The 22,833-nt window shown below is 37.1% G+C and overlaps 1 long non-coding RNA gene across 1 annotated transcript; it reads right to left on the bottom strand.

Moving 5' to 3' along the window:
• Positions 1–18,462: 18,462 nt before the first annotated feature.
• On the bottom strand, positions 18,463–19,848 carry LOC125690721 (uncharacterized). Its single transcript, XR_007375755.1, has 3 exons — positions 19,819–19,848; positions 19,262–19,351; positions 18,463–18,548 (listed from the first exon to the last, which is right to left on the bottom strand). It is a non-coding gene; the product is annotated as an uncharacterized LOC125690721 (long non-coding RNA).
• Positions 19,849–22,833: the final 2,985 nt, after the last annotated feature.

The raw sequence follows: 22,833 nt of genomic DNA, 5'->3' as shown, positions 1-22,833 counted from the left end.
CCCTACATCGATTTTTGTCAAAATTCGATATTGGAGCAACAAAACACGTTTTCCCCGCCTTTAGGTGTGGCCCCTTGCCTTATTCTGAAGGACTTGGTTACTCCTAAAAAGCAGGCACTCAGAACAAGCTGCAGTACTGTCACCAAAGTTTCATGTCCATCATGCACAATGTTTACCAGCTAAAGTTTTGCACTCACACAGAAGCAGTTCTCTTTTCCCAACCCACTGAACGCCCCTATCACAGCGCAGATCATCACAGAGCAGCTTGCATTCAAAGGGACCGCAAAGCCCACCCAGCCCCAACCCCATGCCATGGGGCAGGGGTACCACTCACCAGCCTAGCTGCCCAGGCCTCATCCAACCAGGCCTTGAACTCCTCCAGGATGGGACACAACTTCATTGGGCAGACTGTGCCAGGGCCTCACTGCTCTTGCAGCGAGAAATTTCCTCAATCTTAATCTCCCCTTTTTTAGTCTAAAACCTCTCACGGGATGCAGGCCTGCCTCAGCTCAACAGTGAGAGGAAGACACAACAGTGACACAAACATTGCTGGGCCACAATGCCACAAGGGTGGCTCCTGGTGACTGGAGTAAAAACCAGCAGCAAGAGGGACATGGAGTGCTATAATACAACTAAAAGCGTAAAACTGGGGCTATTATGAGTGATCATAGATGAGAGATTTAGAGCTAACCATGGCTGACCACAAGCCAGGTAGGAGAGGAGGCAGGTAGCTAGAATGGTATGGACTGAAATTTCCCCATTAAGATTTGATGCTGCTTTCTCCCTCTGCCACGTTCACATCTTCACATGGAGGAAGCGGTACATAAAGTAGCTTTGTAAGAAAACAGAGAAATCTATACTATATATAGCTCTTAAACCCTGTTGAGACACTTGCAGTGGGGTTTGAAGCAAGGATGAGGTCTGACCTTTTTTGTCCCATTCCTTCCAGCTGCTGGAAGGAAGGAGTGAAAGTCAAGGAGCTCTTCTTCTGAGATGCACAGCTGGGCAGCAGGCACAGTTGAGGAAGAAGTGGAAAGAAGTTCCAACTGCACCCACTGTGCTGGGAAAGAGAGGGGGAACAATTCTCAAGAACAGCAGTGATAAGATTGAAGGATGAACACAAATTTATGTGGGGAGAACATTCTGGCAGAATTAATTGCCGGGAAGGAGTTAGTAGAGGTGGGTGTGAGAATTTTTGCAACATGAAAATGCTTTACTTACAGTCACTTCAGAAATTATGGAGTTGGCCACCCTCACTGTCACATACACACATCTAGTGGGGTAAGCAAGGGGAGGTTAAAAAATATGTATCAAAAGACAAACCAAAATCACAACATAAAACTTCTTTTTAAAAGCAGATCACAATATTTGGGATTTGAAGGCTTCTGAGTGTCAATCTCTCAAGGGTGGGACGACCAATATCACACACACTTATTTTAAATATAAGAATAATTTCATGATTTTGCATGGACTCATAAAAGTGTAAAAAATCAGAATGGGAAAAATAAAACATTTTTCCATGTGAACAACAGCAATTTCCAGAAAAATATTTGAGGCTTACACAGTATGCTAATACAAACGACGTTTCTGCTTGTCTTTTTTACTCAAGTCGATTCTGCTCTAATATCTTTCCACTACTTTCCACCTCCCTGAACTTGAACAAAAAAAGCCTTTTCAAGGAGTTTACAATGATGATTATGTCATTTGTTTGATTTGGCAGGGTTTTCTTTGTTTGTTTGTTTTGTTTTTTAGTAATATATCATGCCTGTAACAACTAATTTCTCATTATATTAGTCTCATGCAATTTCTCAGGAAATAAAATTATAATTCCACAGCAAAAAACTTAATTAACCCAAAGGTCTCCTAGTGGTATCTTGTGCCTTTTCAGAAAAAATGAGTTCAGCATAAACCTGTCTCAAATTTTGAAAGACTCGACATTGGGTGCTTCAACAGCTGCACTAGAGGAAGCACTGAGTTACTTTGCACTTGACTTCATCTTCCGTTCCACCCAATGGACTCACTCACCTACTTTTCCTCCCTTCACTTGAAACCAGCATCTTTCAATTCATTCTTCAAACTCCAGCTGAGATCACACACATTAATATCTAGAGCTCCTAATAATCCTTAGAGCATATCATATAGTTAAAGAAAAGGATTCCATGTACAAATAACATTGTTATGTAATTAAAGACTGCAGATTCTATACATCAGCAGTGTAATTAAAAATGTCACAGTACCTAAATCCACACAGAAATAGACCTTCTAATTTGAATGCTCTACTTTTTAAATTACATATTAACTTTTTTTTATTTCAGGTTGCACTTAATTAAATGAGCATAATTACAGTCAAATGATAATTCTGACATTGTTGAAGTTGAAATGCCATATGTTTTTAGAGACCAATTTCCCTAGGTAGCCTACAGTCTGCATGCTTGCCAGGCTCTAACTGAAAGTGGCTGTAAAGGAAAAGGAAGATGCAATGAATTTAAAAGTCTAGGGTTAAAGAGCAAATGACTTTCAGAAAATAGCTGAAGTGCTATACTGCACTGTATTCCCCTTATTTCTCCAAAAGGGTAAAATAGCAAGTTACAAAGCTAATACATAGCATTGTCAAAAACTATCCACTGTGTATTCTTGGAACTCCAACAACATTTAAGATTTTGCTTTTTGAGCATCTGGTGTCTGAGCATCCACTGTGTCCCTCTGTAAAAGCAGAGCAACACAGGACAAAATCTTGAGGGCCACAGCTGCTTGTCTAAGCAAACAGATGCCAGAGGCAGTATGCTTTGAAGCATCCCAGAGAACTTCCATCCAGACCATCTCTAGAACTTCCTTCCAGCCCCAACTACTCTGTGACTGTGATATCACAGCTTGTTACCAGTGTCAAGGGATCTGTGACAGGTCTTAGGGAGAGAGCAAAATAGGAACACGAGATGCAGGAAACACTCCTGTTCCTTGCATATCTCCCTTGCCATCAGGGATCTCAACTGAAACTCTATAAGCCTGCATCACTCCCATCCTTCATTTTCCCATCCCTATTGCCTTCTCCTACATGGGACACTGGATTACCTTACAAGAGGCCCTTCCATCAGGATGATACACAGCACTTGGCCAACCTGTGCTTCCAAAAGTTGTCTGTGGCAGCACAGCGAAAGATGGGTCAACAAGCTTGCTTCACCCTGGGAACACCAGCCCTTGAGCCATCCCTGCTATGACAGCAGTGACAATTGTGCCTTCATACATCTGGCTTGTCCATAGCTCTAGGCTTAAACTTGGTGCAAGGAGCCTGGCTTTCCTTATGACCTTGAAACTCATAGGTTGAAGAAAATCAAATCAGCATTGGCAAACTACCTGACAACATTAACTTCTCCATCAAGGATACACAATTTTTTCTTACTGATTAATATTGAAGACTGCTATTTTTTACTGGATTTTTCTTCTCAATTTATTTTATTGAGTTTAGTTATTAGGACTTGGTCTCCCTAGCATTATAACAGCAGCTGTGTTTTATTCTTCAGAAAATGACATCAATTCGCTACAGAAATATTTGATTTCACACATCCGGAATCTGATGAAATTCACTTTTTATAAAGATAAATAATGGTTTGAGTTGTTTAACACTATTTTGAATTACAGTCTGGCTGATCTGTAACACCTTATCTTCTTTTAGTTTTCTCCTTCCTCCTCTTTACATCTGGTATCTAACTTTGGTCCTCGCTCATTCTCCGTACGCTTTTAAGAGTAACATCTAATAAGGTTTGGAGTTACCAAAGAAACTTTTTGAGTTCCAAATGATCAGAAGATACCATAGTTTCTGATCTTCCACATTTCATTACAGATAATACTTACATTGGCCATTTAGCCATAGATAATCTTTTTATTCAAGTTTGGAGCAAAAAATAGACTAGTATTTTATTTTAGATGTTTTAGTATCAGCTGTTAGCTGACCCACTATTCATCCAACTCCACAGTATATTTCAAGAAGGGAGTGAATCTAAAATTATCCATAAGCATGTTTCAGTTATATCTCTTGTAACTTAACACTTGTTTTGATCATGCCGGTTTTTATACTCACAGTTACAATTTGACTTATTTTCCAAATTATGAACTATGTCATCCCTTTCCATTTTCAAGACATTGACCTCCCATTATGTTTCCTAATCTTTCCTTCATATTGGGACAGTTTGCACTTGAACACTCGTGCAAACATAGTAGTGTTCTTTAGGAAGCCATCTACTTGCCAATATAACATTCTGCTTTCAGGTAGGAGATCTAGAGAAGGAAGTAGCAAAGGAATAACACTCTTGAGAAATTTAAAAAGGCTCAAGTAGCTTACAAAATTCCAGCTGGATAAATTCAAAGTCAATACTATAGGCAGATCAGGAAAGACCTGTTCAATATACAATAACAGTCCAAACACTCTAACAGCACTAGAACACATAGAGAATAGGGTGATGAATAATTCAGAAAATACAATAATGCCTTTTATTGATCAGTCATACAGCTTTGTCTTGAGCTATATTACTGTACTTACCTTGTGATATTGCACAACTAGAACCAGATTCTTCAGAACACAAGTAATCCAGGACCACACCTCAAGTACTGTGTTCAGTTTTGGGTCCCCCACTACAGGACCCACTACAGTAAAGACATTGAGGTCCTGGACCATGTCCAGAGAAGGGCAACGAAACTGGTGAGGGGTCTGGAGCACAAGTCTTATGAGGAGCGGCTGAGGGAGCTGGGATTGTTTAGTCTGGAGAAGAGGAGGCTCAGAGGAGACCTCATTGCTCTCTACAACTTCCTGAAGGGAGGTTGTGGTGAAGAGGAATTTGGCCTCTTCTCCCAGGCAACGAGCAGGACATGAGGAAATGACTGCAAGTTATATCAGAGAAGGTTTAGATTAGACATAAGGAAGAACTTTTTCTTTCAGAGAGTGGTCAGGCACTGGAATGGCTGCCCAGGGAGGTGCTGGAGTTGCCGTCCCTGGCAGCATTCAAGAGGCATCTGGATGACGTGCTGCATGATATGGTTTAGTGGCTTGTGGTGGCAACGGTGATGAGGAGACAGCTGGACTAGATGATCTTATAGGTCATTTCCAGCCTTGTGATTCTATGATTCTATGACAAAGAAAAGTTTCGTTTCCTCTACTTAGAAAGAATTTAGGACTGTAGTCCACAGAGAAGAAATGCATAAGAGAGAACATAGTAACTGCATATGACATGCATCATTAAGAAAGACTGCTTAGAATCTCACATTTTATTTCAAAAAAAAAAAAAAAAAAAAGAAAGAAAATTGCAATAAACTAAATGAAATTCATAATTACTAAGTGAGATATTCTTTCACGTACCCTCTAGCTCATCTGCAAGCACTGTCACAGGAGGCTTTTAGGAACAAGAATTTAACAGGGTGAAGAAATGGATTTGTTTCTAAATGGTTGTCAAAATACATCTGATAACTACCAATAACAACATATGTTGTGAGAAATATCGATCCTATTGTTTCATGACTAATGTCAGTGCAAGGTAGTAGACACAGAGATGAGACAAAAATATGAAAAGCAGATATAAACAGTGGGTTTCCTACATCTTCCACTAGATCCTGGCTTTTGGAGGGGTAAGCTTTTACTTTTTTTTTTTTTTTTTTTTTTTTTTTTAAGAAGTGGGATATTAGAGTAGATGGTTCTTTAATCTTATTTTTTGCTACAGAACAGATTGTACCTATTGTTTTAATTCCTAAAAGAAAAAAAGATACCAAGTTCCTATTTGAATGCAGCTCAAGGCCACTGAAAGTCTACTTACTCATACATTGCAATCTTCATATTCACTCTGAAAAAAAGAAAAAAGACACCTATATGGTAACATTATTTTGTTTGTAGACCTTTTATTGTGATATCCTCCATCTGCAAAAGCCATTGAAAGTAACAAAAAGTGCATGTAAAGGAAATCTGTAAATATCCAGCCCTTCAAAAGCTATTGCAATAATCAAATCTGTCCACTACATAAATTACATGATAGGTTCCATTATGTATATACATAAGTAACCTATTCAGGTTACTCTGATTAACCCTTACTACTGGACAGAAACATATAAATCTAAAGATAGAATGATTGGTTAGAGTAAATAAATATGCGTAACTGCAGTCATATCTAAGAAATTCATGTTCACATTTATCAAAAGACCTGCTTTTTGAAAGTTCTTTCATGGTTTAGTTTTTTTCCCCTCAGTAGCTGTTACAGTTATTTTCAAGGAAGTTACCAGGTACTGCAAATGACTGTGGAAGGTAATCTTTCAAAAAGTCAAGATATGATCTCAACTCTGAAAATACTTAAAAATAAGCAAAAGTATATACGTACTACTTTCAATGTTTCTGTGAGACTTTTTAAAAACCTCAGAATTAATTGATGAAATAAGATTCTGAATAGTAATAATTCACTTATGAAAAACCCTAACATTTCCTATTGTTAGTTTTCTAGCATTCTTGGCTTCAAAAAAGTCTGTTTGGGCACATGTTTGTATAGTTATCCAACTATGTATTTGACGATCATCAGTTACTATTTTGCTTGAACTGAGGACGGAATACTCTAGGAAATGTTACCAACAAGTTAGTATTTAAATTTGCTTTGGCTTGAACTGACTTAAGCACAAAACTATGGAAACGTTTAACATTACTCTAGATTTGGACCTCAGGTAAGTTTTGTCCATAGCTTACCTGTTTGCCAGATCTATACTGGCAAACATAGAAGCACTGCTGCTCCTGCAGAGGTCCTGCATTTCATCTTTTCATTCTCTCATGGCACACCTTGAGCACATTTTGATGAACGCTGCATGCTCCATTCAGAGCTGGACTTGGTGTTGCTTCCTCTCAAACAGATCACTGTTGAAATACTCATTGACCTTAATAGACTGTGTTGTACAAAGAGGGTTTCCTGACTCATGTGAAGCAGTAAGTTGTAATAGTTTCTGTTACATACTTGATAAGAATGCCCAGCTGACACCAGAAAGTTGTAAGAATTGGTAATGATCCAGGATTCCATTTTGGGGAATACTGCCAAGAGAAAAGGTTCCCAAGATTTTGGATCAAGTGTTGCTTCTGAAGTGTTGCTCCTTCCAAGGCAGGAGGGACTGAACCACTACCAAGGACAAGAGATCTCTCTGGTCATGAAATCCAGTGATTCTGGATGAATGACAGACAGAGGTGTTGGAGCTGAGAGCCTGGAATGGTTTTGTGGAGAGAGACTGGGTGTGTGAGCTTAGTCAGGTCCTGGCTCTGCGTCATACTTTATAAACATAGTGATTGTGGATTGAAAGCATTCCTTAATCCTATGGCAGCTACAGCTAAGGAAAGGAGAACTGCAGAGCAAATGTAGCTGGCAAACACAGCCCAGCCCTTGCCCTCGTTAGTGAGGCCTACTTGACATTTCAAAATGCTCCTCTAGAGAATGTGAACATTATCTAATTTATTTTTAGAGAAAAGGCATTGATATTAATTAAAAAATAAATTCCAACTGCTGAAGTTTTCTTCAAATCTACCCACTGATAGAAATTCAAGCACTCCTGATGCATTTCTGGAACAGAAGCTTATAGATAACTTCAACATTAACATTTCTGATACATATAATTGAGGACCACCTCATCATAAAGAGTCTTAATGTAAATGTTTCCATTTTTTCAGAGTAGGGTCTACTAGAGCAGGTTGCTCAGAACTATGTCCAGTTGAATTTTGAATACCTCCAAGGAAGACAACCCCAAATTATTCTGGACATTCTGTCAGTGGTCAATCATCCTGACAGTAAAACTTTTCCTGAAAAGAATTTGCTATCTTATATTTTGTGCCCATTGCTGCTTTCCTCTTCACTCAGCAGCACCAAGAAGTCCGTCTCCATCTTCTCTTCTCCCTGCACCTATCAGGTATTTATACACATTGTTAAGATCTTCCCTTAATCTTCTAGAGTTCAAAAAACCCCAGCCTTTTCAATCTCTCCTCACGTGAAAGATCCTCCAAAAACTTAATCAACTTCATGGCCTCATGTTGGACTTGCTCTAGTATGTCCAAGTCCCTGCAGTACTAAGAAATCCTCAAATGGAGAAAACATTCAGATGGAATCTCATCTGCAGCACTGAGTAGAGGGCAAGAATATTCTCCCAAAGCCTGCTGGCAATACTCACCGGCCAGCTTTGCCACAAGGAACATTGATGCAATGTTCAACTTGTCCACCAGGACCTGCTTTTCTACCAGTTTATTTTCCAGCCAGCCAGCCAGCCACCAGCATGTACTGGTGTACGAAATTAAGTCCTTCCAGATCCAGGGTCCTGTATGTCTCTGCTAAACTTAATTAAATACACGATCCTAGTAAGGCTGTTTGAATTGCAGCATGACCCTTTGGTATATCAGCCACTCTTCCATTTTTGTATCATCCACAGATCAACTCCATCCCATCATCTAGGTCATTAAAGAGGCTGAACAGTACTAATCCCACTGTCAGCTGCTGGGGTACACCAATAGTGTTTGGCTGCCAGCTAGGCTCTGTGCTACTGATCACAACATTTTGAGCCTGGCAAGTCATTCTGTTTTCAAAACACCTCAGCTTTACTAAGCTCATACTTCGTCAGCTTGCTTAAGAGGAAGTTTTGTGAGACACCATCAAAAACCTCCCTAAAGTCAAGAGAAACAGCATTCATTGCTCTCTGTTCATACACTAAAACACTTGTTTTACAGTGTGACAAGGCTGTCACATTGGTCAAGTACTTTATAAAACCACAGTGACCAACTCCAATCATCCAATCAGCCCTGGATGCTTTCCTTTCTCTTCCTGAAAGTAGGAATGATTGCTCTCCTCCAGCACCTTTTTTTCTCACCACGATCTTTCAGAGATTATTGAAAGTGGACTTAAACCCAGCTGTACCAATGTTTTCCAAGTGGATTGAAGTGCTGTGCATAAGCCTGGACCAGATGATTGGACATAACTGAGAACAAAATAAAATAATATCTGATAGACCAATGATCACTGAGGAATTAAAGATAGAAGAAAAATCAATATTAGTGTTTCGTTGCATATTTGATTTCTTGATATTTTTGATGGCACTGTAGATAGGATCAAGCGTCCTTCCTACAGTCTACCATTTCTAATTGTGCATCGTAATTAAGCAAGACTAAAATCTCTTAGTAGTAGGTACCAGGTAACAAACCATATATTCTTAAATCCCGTTGGATATTCAAATGTATCCTAAATGATTATATCATTATGGTAGCATTAGAAAAAACTGGCTTACTAATACAAACATTTCCAAACTGTTCTAAATTTGGTTGTGGTTTTTTTTGTGTTTGTTTGTTTGTTTTTGAGCCATAAGGAGATACGCTTACTAAATACCACTTCCATTTTACCTCAACTAGTTATGAAAAAATCCCAAATTTCCTCAGGATTGCTAGAAAAGAAAAATATTGTAATAATAGACATTAATTCCTATTTGTATGAAGTTAAAACATTTTCCATGGGGTTTTTCAGCAAATGCTTAGCATAACAAAGTGCTTTTCTATTCCTTGTCAGTATCCAATACACAAATAGCAAAAGATACTTGTTGCTTGCACTAAATTGCTTTCTTAAAAAGCACTTGTGTAAATATTAGTGATCAATTAGTAACTGAATATGCTGTGGTGCATATTCTGATCCAATATGGCTCTCCATTATTCAGATGGATTATTCTTGATTTAATAGCCATTTATAAATTGCATGACTGTATTAAACACCTTGTATGGTATATTTAAATACAGTGCAACAGAAAGCGTCCATTAAATGAATCTCCTACTTTAAACAGAGAACAAATTTGATCATGAATTTTCTACCAGTGCTGTCATCTCCTGCCTCTCAGATGCATAATTATTGGTCATGTGAGTTATTTACATCGTTACTGAGAAACCACCCATGCAGCTTGAAACAACCATGTAATGAATTGCTCATAGTCATGGTAATTACACAAACATCGGATTATTGTGCTCACATTATTGCTTACTGCAGTAAATTATATGTAATAATTATCACAACATTAGTCTAATAGAATATTTGTACACTACCTCACATTCACTTTTAAGGTAGAACCAAAGACTATTGAACCAAGAAACTGCATACTCCTATGCATAAGGTAATCAAAGATAATACACAGAGGGAGAAAAAATAAAACAAACAAAAATACCCATTAGTATCTAGTCATTACGTTGCTGTATATATTGAGCAAGAGAAGGTACAGAAAAGAGTGATGATAGGAGAGATTTAAAGGAGCAAGAAGGATTCTCTATTCAGAAGAGGACATTTCTTTCAATTCTGATTGAGACAGATGAAATATGAGAGCTATACAAGGCAGCAGATAGAAAACAGCCATTGTTTTCTGCAATGAAAAAACTAACAGACATAGAGACACCTGAAAAATTATCATCCAAGCAAGCTTAAAGCAAAATACTTCTTTTTAGAACAAAATAAAAATATCCACAACATAATTAAATTGTGGTGTTCACTGCTAGTCACTGTTATAGAAACCAAGTATAAATTCATTAAAATTAGACTAGAAAAAAAAAAAAGAACTAGTTAATTAAGGGTTATTAAACACAATAATCAGGAAATAAAAGCTATTTCGGGAAGCTTCAAGCATGTTGGTCTGCGGAAACTAACGAGTTACACCAGAAGGAGTATAATTCTGTACATGCTCTGTTCTTATGTGCCTTCTCTAACCTTACATACCAAGCCATATAATAGGTAGAAATATTTGCAAGACACTGTGGACAATTTTATGTTTTTTTTATACTTGCAGGAAAGAGATAAATCTTAGTCATAATTGTAGCATGTCCTATTACTATTGTGTTATTTCAGTATTTTACTATCAATGATTTTCATTATAAACTCTTACTGTTATATGGAGTTAAATTAATTTTTCATTAAGGTAGCTGTCTGGGGAAAAAAAAAAAAAGAAAAATAAAACAAAACACTTTCTTATGACCCTGAAGAAGTAAAGTCTTTGTGATATCAATCACATTTTTTCCACTGGCAATTCATTTTATTATTAGAACATCTGTAAGTGATTATCCAATAGTGGAGTGTTCAGACTGGTCATACACTGGTCATTTATTTATTGATTCAAGACAGTGTAGTGTCTAAAATTTAGAGGTGGCTAAAGGTAACCAAAGGAACTACATAAATGTGTTATGGATATACTTTAAGGATACAAAATCCAGACAGGTCTACATCAAGTACCAATCGAAAATAAATGAGTCTTTGGAAAGGAAGTAGAACTTAGACAGGAAATCACTATTACTTTTAAAGACAGGGTAGAAAGAGCCACAAAAGTGAGAAATAGGTAGACCCAACATCAGTCTTGTGTTGAGCAGCAAAGTCAAAAAAAAAAGGGGCAGTAGTCTGATAAAGGAATACAAGAGAATAATTGCATGACTTGGTGGAGAGTACTCAAAGACAGCTGTAACAGCAGTGTAGGAGTATTTTGGAAAGTTATCAATTTGTAGAGAAAAGAGTAAGAATTATAAGGTAATCTAAAACAGAACATAATTAGAAATTGTTGTGTTACAAATGATATACAATTATAAAACAATTAAGAGAGTACTTCAGAGAGCTCCTTCATAGTGAAGTAGATAAAAAGCAAAAACAGAAACTGGCCATTTTCTAGACACCTGAGACATTAAGAATAGAGTAACATTTTTAGGTGTAAGATTAAGTACAAGTATGAAGTTCAAAACGTAATCATAATTCCCAGGAGCAAAGCATGAAGTGTTCATAATTGTCATGTGGAAGTACTAATAGCAGGAGAAAAAAATGCAAGTTCATAAACCGATTATATTGTCCTGTAAATTTGAAAATATCCAAAGGAATGAAGAATGAAAACATGCCTGATTAAGAAAGAAAAGAAAGAATGAATGATGAAAAAAAGAAAGGGAGAGAGGGAGAATAATGTCAAAAAAAAAAAAAAAAAAAGAATCTAGGAAAAAAACATTTGCAATGATTCCTGACTGTGAAATCCCGTTTTTTGTTGTTGTTGTTGTTGTTGTTGTTTTGTTTATTTGTTTTTGGTTTTGGTGTTTTTTTGTTTTTTTTTTTTAGTTTTTTTTTTATTTATTATAGTTTAAATTTTAAGTTGAAGAGAAAATGTAGTTTTCTGGATCTTGCGAAAAGTTGATCCATTTTAAATTAAACATGCTGCCGTCATTGATTGCTTGGGAAAAATAATCCATAAGAGCAACACAAGTATTTTGATTAAGAAAGGTCAGGGTAATACACATTATGAGGTTGTAGAGAGATCAGTACTCATTTTGTCTGCTATCAATACCTAATTAAGCTAGGGAACTGTTTTTCTGCCATTGCCAATGAAGTAGCTATGCAAGTGTCCCTTTCCTTACCTAATTAATAGAGCTGGGAGGAAATGAATCATTTTTTTCATTAGTCTAATGATCTCTGACACTGCAGAAAGAGAGAGGGTGTGGTATAACCTAACGTTTAAAGAAAATCAGCACTGGAAGATATACTTCCACAGACCTTATTTGATCTAAACCTCATTGACGTTATTAGACTAATAGGACTTAGTAGAAATAACTGGAAATCCTTTCAGGAAAACATACTTTGCCTACTACATCAATTCTCAGGTCTGAATCAAAAGCTGCAGAACTTACACTGTACACAGACTGCAAAAATTGTCTTGAGTTTAAATTAGTAATTTCTTTATATTGTACGTAAGACATGGTACTCTACTGAAGGAGATCGTGAGTCTAAATCTTTCCAAGGGTTCAAACAAGAGCTTCACAAGGTTGTGGGATAAAGGGGAGGGAGTTTGTTGGTGTCTAATGGACCCAGAAACAACTGTAACTTTAGGAAGTTCCTGAACAATCCTTTTCACAGCTAGAAGTTACTGAAGGCTGAAGGAGGATTTAAAGGAAGCATCAAGATATTTATTTTTTATATACTTACTACTGTAACCTTGTAGCCCTGCCAATATGGTACTTTAGATTTTTATTTTTTATTTTTTTTTGTAGTGTAGGTGCAAAAACTTATGTGAAAATATTATTCTACTCTGGGGTCAGATTATTATCCAGGTTTTCTCAGCTGTAACAGCAAAATTGCTCAGCTGCCAGGCATGTGCTGCCTGCCCTGTAGATAAAAAGCTTATTTTCTCCATGACTTATCTTAGTTTTTGTGTAGCTTTGAGAAACTGTGTAGTTCTTCTACTTATGAAGAAAACATGGCAATAAGAGGTAGCAAACTTAAGTAACTGTAGTATTTCACCAAGTCTGGTGAAATCACAACTGAAAAGTAACTCGAAGCAAATCCACGTCTGAGAATGAGCCTTCAACATTGTATTCCTCTTTCCAGTGCCAATATACAGCTTGCCGTAACAATTCACTGGAAGGATATTACTAATGACCTCTAATAGAATTAAGAGATTTGGATTATAAATGGTAGGGTTGTTATAACCAGCTTAAAAATAAGTGGCTGCTATATTTGATTAGGCTGTGACAGCATTAGATTACCAGTAAATGCTGGCCTTGGATCCTTGCAAGCAGCATGGTCTCTTGGTTCCCTGTCACGACCTTCTGTGGGTAATACTAAACATCCACTATGGGACAGTGTTAGAGGGAGGTAACCAGAATTTATTACAAGAAGCAGCTTTGAGAAGACTGTCTCAATATCCCCTAAAATCCATTTCAGAGCTTTCTCATCTCAGACAGAAGGAATCTGCATACATTGTAACACTCCTGCTGTTATAATTTGAGATTCTGGAGTGTTTTGGGAATCTTAGAGGACATCTTAAGACTGGTAATACAAAATAGGTATCTTTTCAACAAACAGATCAAGTACTTCAGTTTAAGTTTTCACCCACCTAGTATTCTGATTCAAATCCCCAGTTTGATTCCTTCCACTGCATTAAGGCAGTAGTGAAATATAGTAGCACATATGCATCACTGGAAAGTGAGCTACAAAACCATTCCCTCTCTTCTTGCATTTCTGCAAGAGAATTATCAATTAACTAGTGAAGCAAAATAAAAACAGAGAGATAAAGAACAGCCCTTATTTAGTGACGGTGAACCTGTCCAGAAGCTGAAAAAGATCTGACTTTGAAGCTGACCAGATGACTTCTCACCAGTTAAGAAAAGACTGTGCCATCCAAGAAAATTTTAGATTAGATATTCCTTTCAGACAATTTCCATACTGAAACAACATAAAAACAGTTGTGACACAACAAGAATGGTCTTTTGTCTCTAAAAAAAGGAAAGCATCCATAACACTAATGAAAAAGCACAAAAAAATATTAGTAGTAGCACTACGCCAGCCAGATTTACATGTGAAAAACTAGTTAAAGGCTGAACAACTTAAATTACACAATTGTTCCTAGAAGCTCAGATTTAGAAATAAGGTCACTCTTATTATTATTGAGTCAGTTCCCAAGACTGTCTAAATACTGATAGCTCCAATTGAAATAAATCCCACAGTCCTCAAAGTTCAAGGGACTGAACAACTTTACACAGACTATTTCTGCAGGTATGCTCAGCGTTCCAAGGGGTATGACTTACAGAACCCATTGAATCAGAAGAAAGATGACCCTACTTCAGCTACATGGATTTAAAAAAAAAAAAAAAAAAAAAAAAAAAAAAAAAAAAAAAGCCATCTTTCTGTATTAACACTACAAATTAACTTCAGTAAATTCTATATTCTGCATCATTCGATTAAAAAACGCTTACAGTATTCCTTGGCAAACAGTTTCACCTCTATGAATTCCCACAAAATACCAGAACATTTCACATGCACAGATGACACATAAGGCTTTTCTGGTGACTCGCAGAGAATATGCTCTTGATGATCACAGCCATTCATTACAGACTGAAAATATGGAATTTCCAATGGCAAAGGCAGAGTCTGAGAATTTTCCAACAAGTGGGATGATAGTGTAAAAGAACTGCAGAAAAAGTACATTTGTGAAATGCAAATTTAATGCAAATTAGAGGAACACAAATTAAATTGCAAGAAGTAACTGAATCTACTGTTTAAGTCAGATTCTTTAAATTGCTTAATTAACAATTCAGGAAATTTCTAGGGGAAAAGACATCATAGCTTTAAACATGGAAAACCAGAAACATGGTGTGAGCAATACAGTCGCTGTTGAAGGAATCATCTGTGTCAGTTCTTTGTCAATAATCTCACTCTTCTTTCCCTCCTCTACTTCTGATCTAAAGAACATTAACAATGCAGATCATAGATGATTTGCATTATCTCACACCCCCCGCTCCCTCTCCCTAGCTCCCAAAAGCACTGAAAGCATTTATTACGTTATTATATAGCTGATGTAACAGAATGTTTACTAAATACCTATTATTTTAATGAGCTCTTAAGTGAGACTGGAACCTGTGAAAATGTCCAAGAATTTGCTCTGATTAATATTGCATGCTTTCTGATGTTGCAAACAACAAAGTTGAAGAATAAACAGCAGAGAAACTGCAAATAAAATAACGATTAATAAATGATATGTTGCCAATATATATATAAAAAAAAAAAACAGGACTTCCTATAACAGAGGGCCTCTTTACTGTCAGAGGAAATTATGCATAAGAAGGAAGGAACCACAACAAGCATTATTGAGTTTGAAGGTCTTCAAACCATTGTTCGCAGCGAGTTCTGGCTTCTCTTGAAAGCAAATTAAAAACAAAGTATGTGATGCCTTCAACCTGAGAATAAAACTGATTTCAATTTACCAGGGTACACAGGAATTTAAACCTGAGGATCTAGCTCAGATTTAACATTTATCCTGACTGAAATCCCACTTAGTTAAATATATTCTTTTGATAATACAGTCATTCCTAATATAAAATATTCACTGCCATTTTGGTGTAAGATAGAATTTTCCTCTTCCCTCATCTATAAATAATTGCTTTACTTTGCTTTATTGCTGAAAACATGGCTTCACTTTGCTACAGCAGGGGATATGATTACCATAACATTGTTACTGTTAATGTAAGCAAGGCAATAGCATTAATGTAATCACAAAGTTGAAAAATCAAGCGCTGAAAATGCCAGAGCAAAAGCTGAAAGCTCTAGCCATGCCTCAGATTACATCTGTATTCTCAAGATACAGTAAAATATCATTAAATAACATGGAATACCTTATGGAGAATAACAAACCCTTACATTTTCCATTAATCTGGAGGCTATACAGACTAACATGATCTACAAAGCATGCCATATTTATGAAAAATTGGATACGGGCATGAAAGAAAAGGAAAAGTTAAGCCAAAATTTAAGAAAACCTTATACTGGGAGCTGGCATCCTGTCCAAAAAAGTGAGTAGGATGTATTATGTGAATGGATTGCTGCTAACTTGGAACAGAGAAAAATGTAGCTGTAGGCTGGTGCCAAATAATTACGTAAGTTGAAGGCAAGCAACAGAATTGTGCAAAATATTAAGAAAAATGAATCTGGTATCAAAATACACAGCAGTGTGAATTACAGGTTGTGTCATAGAGTCAGCTGGACTGTGAAAAAGTAAGGCATACAACTTAATGCTTTGCCACAAGCACATTGGTAGAAACAGTAAAATAATTTTGCCACAAAGACAGATTGATAAGTGTTGAGAGTTGCATATTACATGGAACATAGATGGCACAAACACCATCTTCCTGTTGTCTTGATATGGCTGCTACTTATAGGGAAAGGCAGTAAGTGTGAGTATGCCTGGGATCAGTACAGCTCATCTCAGGGAACGAAAACCCACATTTTTCAGAAGAACATTCACGAGGGTTGTGGTTAACAGCCTTAGCTGGAGCCCAAGACAAAGTGGTGCAATTCTGGATTTGTTACAGATTTGTGGAATTGTATCATTTCAGGGAAGTAATTTCTTAGCTTCCCAAAACTGTCATGAAAATTTATAGATTTGTTTACTACTGGAGTACATTGCATTTACTGATGGTACTGTTGCTAAGAATGGTGCAGAAGGCACCACTTTTACAATGTTTAAACTGTCTCAATAAAAATGGCACTTGCCTTCTTGGTCTGGAATACATACAAAAGAAGCAACATTTCCTGATGAACTGCGCACAGTAGGGAGTAAGCACAAGAACAGACATCCAGCAGTGCCACAAGGTTGCCAGATGTCAGTCATAGTTGCCTGTTCTTGGAAGGATGAAATTGGTTTCTCATTCTTGGGTTAGTATATTCTGCTATTTCTGTACTTGTCTTGCCAAACATCCATTGTACTCTCTTCTCACACCTGTCTCTACCCCACACACCTAACAATTCCAACCCAGGATTTGTTTCATGCATTTAATTGCATTCATATAAGTTAACCGTAAGGTTCTTCCTTTGGTCAGTTTTAATTTGTTTTCACTTTTTTGTTGTTCTGGCTTTGATATCCATATTAGAAGTGCTTTATGCTCTTAGAAAAGGCACTTTTTCCTTAAGAAAAAGTAAAATAAAAAGAAGAAATAATACAGGGATAGATGAAACAGATGAGTAAAATAGCATTAAAAGGAAGGAACAAAAGCATAAAGACCAAGGCATAAGATATTATATAAGAAATATAACAATAAAACCTGTCATGAGAAATGATTTTTTGAATTCCTGAAAAACTGTGTAACTGAAACTAAAGATCTACTGAGTACGAGGGGATACTATGGCATACCCTGTGGAGAGGCTCAATGGTTAGGTATAATTTCTTCCAAGGTCAATTGTAATCACTAATAGAGAGGGAATATCTGGGTAGAACAGATGTTTTCAAATCCACTAGACCTGATTTAATTTTATCCTTGGCACTGGCTAGTGATATTTAATTTCTGTCCATGTCAGAGTAACAGTCTCTTGAGAAAGATGTTGTATGTAATAAAGTTTTTAATACTGTTCCACATGATATTCTCATAGCAAATTAGGGAAATAGTCCACAGATTAAAATATTATAGAGTGAGTGCAAAATTGCTACAGATTAGAAAAATCAAAACAATAGCCAAAAGAATAGCTATTTCTGACTCAATGCCTGAATGAATGATCTAGGAAGGTGCTGGGCAGGTCTGTCCTAAATCTGGTTCTGTATCATATTTTCATTCTTATTTTCATATTTTTCATATTTTCACTCTGGGGTCAATAACTTTTTTTTTTTTTTTAAATCTGTAAGGGAGATTAAGCTGGGAGAATAATCAGGTGTGTCTGAACTAAAAACAAAACTGAAGAAACTGAAGACATGTTATAAAAAAGTAAGATTCTGCTGAGCAGGGAGAAACAAGTGCTGCAACGTGTAGGCAGAAGTAATCCACTTCATCCTCTTAGGTCTATATCAAACAGCCAGTTTTGTTTTTAATACAAAGGCTGTAAAGGGTTGTTACAGAATAGGAATCACTCATCATACATTCACTCAAAAAGCTACACATCCAGCTGGAGTTTATAAGCAGAAATACAGCCTGTAAATCATATTCAGTGATTCTACTGCTCCATTCAGCACTGGTAGGGTAGCAACTAGCATATGATGTTCAATGTCAGGCGCTGCTGTTTAGGGAGCAACCAGACCAGATTAAATGTAACCTATGAAAGAAAAATGAGAATGAGCAAAAGGACGGAAAAACTTAGAGTGTCTCAGGTGGGGAAGAAGAGGAAAAAAAATTAAAAGGAAGGAATAATTGAATCATATGACAAACACAGAGAAGTAGTAGACCTAGGTTTAACAAGGAAGATTTTAGGGACTCTGGGATTTTTTTTGTGCGTATGGAAAGGTTCTCACATCTACGCCATTGAAACAAGTTAGTGAGTAGGTGACAGGATATGCAAGGCTTTTCCTCCAGTTCTACCATGATCATTACAGTGGTGTGACCATGAAATTCAGACAACTTCAAGTTCCATACTTAATGACTGGTTTTAATACTTGAAATCTTCCAAGTAACTCTGAAATATGCAATAAGTTGGGGAAAAAAATAATCTTGAAAAGCTTAACACTACATTGTGCTATTTTTTCATAGGCTACTGCTCACTAGCAGCATCTTATGTAGACTTTAAATACATTTCACCAGGTGGTGCTGTAACACATAACCTTCAAAACCTTCCCTTACCACCTGAGCACGTGGCAGTCTTAGGAAAATGTCTGTGGGTTGGGCAAAGCTGTCTGTAGAGACAGAATTGCTTTTAACAGTCACCCTTTGGTACAAGAGTCGTAGAAAGACTCATTTAGGAATTATTTTTATTCTATGAGATAAATAACTCCTCTGCATTTCATGGATTGCAAAGTTAAGCTTTACACTTACATTAAACAACAATATTCTTTTGGAGACCATACGATTCTGCATTCTATAAGTCTTTTTTTTAACTATATTTTCTTCTAAACTTTCTTTTTCCTAAAAAAAGAATAGGACATTTAATATATGTATATATATATTTATATATATACACACACACATATAATATACATATATGCAATATAACAATTACACAAGTTTTCATAATAGCTATGAAAAAAACAAATCACAAAATAAAAATACAGGCTAAAAGTGACTTCTGAATCATATAATCCAAGGTTTCTATACCAAGCAGGATCATGCAGACCAGGTTGCTCAGAACCTAGAGAGTGAATGAGCATTTCACAGTCTCTTCAGGCAAATTGTTTGAGTGTTCAACAACCTTCAAATAAAACGCTTTCCTTCAACTGAATCATATCTGCTTTCTTGTTACTTATGTTCATTGCCCCGCATACAATTAACAAATGTACAGTTAGAAGAGTGGCATGGTTAGGATGGTATTTTACAGGTTTATAGTTAGAAAGATTATTGTGGTGGAAAAAGATAATTAAAAAGGAAATGCTCACCCATATCCTAGGCTCACAGTAGAAAACTCCAAAGGGAGGGATCTCCAGAAAGAATTCTTCCCCCAGTCAGCCCTTAAATGAGGTCTAGGAGAGATGCAGCCAGGCTGCACCCCTCCCCGTCACTCAGTTGAATTGCCTCCACCTGTGCTCCCATGGCTGACTCAGTCCTTGCCTCAGGCAATCAAACAGAGGTTCAGGCTGTACTCAACAGTTCCCATACACCCCTGTGTTTCCACTCCACACATATGAGAAGAGTCTGGCTCCACTTTCTCTATACTCCTCTATTAAGAACTTTAAAAAAGCAGTAAGAAGTTCTGATGACTTCTCAAGGCTTAAAAAAACAACTTTTTCTGCCTCTCTTGATATTTCATGCATTCCAGCCCCTAATCAGCTCCACTGGACTCACTACAATAGGGCACCATCATTTAGATGCAGCTTGTGCTCCTGCTGTACATCTTGTCTTGTCTCCATCTGTCTTTTAGAACAGCTGTATCCAACATGTGGCCACAGGACACAATGCAGGCCCACAAGATCATAAATTTTTAACATTCTTGTGAGGCTTCAAGCAACATTTTTCATGAGTCAATTGCATGAAGCTCAAACATGAACTATGTGGGCAACAATTGTAAGCTAAGGAAGGGGGGGCGTAGTGCAGTGCTAACCCCACTTCTCACACCCTCTATACACAGTTGAATTGAAATGCATGTACTACATGCTACATGCATCTGTGCCACTTGTAAAATGCAGTGATTGCTCTTAATATTTCAACCCATCTACATGTGTGTGTATGCCTGTGAACACAAGCAGTTTTTGTTACTAAACAGATATGTTTTCTTATTTAATTACTAAAGTTGGAACTGTGTTATTTTGTAAAATTATTTAGTAAGTTAACATGTTCACTGCAGAAGAAATATCCAGAATACTTGTGCAGTGCTGACAGATTTTGTAATTTTCAACACCCCCGAATGCTTACAAAATGAAGAAAATGAAATTAAGTCGTTTACAGAGTCAGAAGGAAAATTTATACTAGAACCTGAAGACAAAAGATGGCTTATAGATTCAGCATTTTTTGGTAGATTTGGCAGCTCATTTAAATGAGTTAAGCATGTGTCTTCAAGGTGAAAATCAACTTATCTGTTCCATTTTTCAAACCATAACAACATTCAAAAATAAACTTAAATTATGTCAAGCTCAAGTTATGGCAAATAATTTTATGCACTTAAATATGTATGGTAAACACAGTCCTGTGAACAGTGAAAAATATACCGTTTTGATTCACAAATTTAAAAACAGGTTTCAAGATTGAAAATTATAATAATAATAATAATTTTATGGTTTATTTGTGACTCACTTTTTGGTCGATGATTACCTGCAAATTTTCAAATGGTATGTATGGAATTGCAATCATTCAACTAAAAAATTTGTTCTCGTCTCTTTACCAGACTTTTATAAGCCCTTTCTTACCAGAGAAAAATATCCCTCACTTCATGACCACACCTTATTCATGTCATCACTTTTTGGCAGTACATACATTTGTGAACAACTGTTTTCAAGGATGAAGCACAAGAACAGTAAAAGTAAATCAAAAATTTCTGATGAACACCTCATGAGAACTCGCTAGGAATTGCAACCACTTCTGCCAAACCAGATACTGCTGCATTACTTTTACAAAAACAAGGTCAAATGTCACTGTGACAACACCAGTTTATGTTTTTGTTGCCCTCTTCTTTTATGTTTAATAACAAATATGTAAAAAAAAAGTTTTGTTACTTATAGATATTAACTATATTGCTGGGTGAAACACTGGCTGGATGGCTGGGCCCAAAGAGTTATGGTCAATAGAGTTAAATCCAATTGGCAGCCAGTTATGAGTGGTGTCCTCCAGGGCTCCGTACGGGGGCTGCTTCTATTTAACATCTTTATTAACAATCTTGATGAGGGAATTGAGTGCACTCTCAGTAGGTTTGCAGACAATACCAAGTTGAGGGGGAGTGTTGATCTGCCTGAGGGGAGAAGGGCATTACAGAGGGACCTGGGCCAAGGTAAACTGCATGAGTTTCAATAGGGCCAAGTGTAGGGTCCTGAATTTTGGTCACAACAATCTCAGGCAACCCTAAAGGCTTAGGGAGCAGTGGCTGGAAAGCCCCCTGATGGAAATAGACCTTGGTGTGCTGATGGACAGTTGGCTGAATATGAGCCTGAAGAGTCCCCAGGTGGCCAAGAAGGCCAATGGCATCCTGGCTTGTATCGGGAATGGTGTGATGAGCAGAACTAGGAAAGTAATCCTGTCCCTGTACTTGGCACTGGTGAGGCCTCTCCTCGGTACTGTGTTCAGTTTTGGGCACCTCAATACAGAAAGGACACTGGGGTGCTGGAGCAGGTCCAAAGAAGGGTAACAAGGCTTGTAAAGGGCTTGGAGAATGTGTGCTACAAGGAGTGACTGAAGGAACTGGGGAAAAGGAGGCTGAAGGGAGACCTTATTGCTCTCTTTCAATATCTGAAAGGTGCTTATAGTGAAAGCGGGGCCAGTCTCTTCTCACTGATGACAGGATGAGGGGTAATTGCACCAGGATAAGTTTAAGTTGGATATCAGGAAAAACTTCTTTACTGAAAGGGTTGTTAAGCACTGGAATAGGCTCCCCAGGGAGGTGGTTGAGTCACCATCCCTGGATGTGTTTAAAAACCACTTGGATGTGGTGCTCAGGGACATGATTTAGTGAAAGGGTTGTTAGAGTTAGGATAGTATGGTTAGATTGTGGTTGGACTTGATGATCTTTAAGGTCTTTTCCAACCTGAGCAATTCTGTGATTCTATGATTCTATATTATATATGTGGCCCAAGTCAATTGCTCATCACTCAATGCAGTCCACTAAAACAAAAGATTGGATACCCATGTCTTAGAAGAATCTGGCTGTTCTTCTATATCTCCCTAGTAGATAGTCTAACTTGTTGAAGACCTTCTGAATAGCAGCCCTGTTGTTCTGTGAATAGATCACCACATCCAATTTAGTATTA

The sequence above is a fragment of the Lagopus muta genome, chromosome 3, assembly GCF_023343835.1.
Source record: "Lagopus muta isolate bLagMut1 chromosome 3, bLagMut1 primary, whole genome shotgun sequence".
Lineage (NCBI taxonomy): Eukaryota > Metazoa > Chordata > Aves > Galliformes > Phasianidae > Lagopus > Lagopus muta.
Note: the sequence above shows the minus strand (reverse complement) of the source record. Positions and strands in the feature narration are given on the sequence as shown.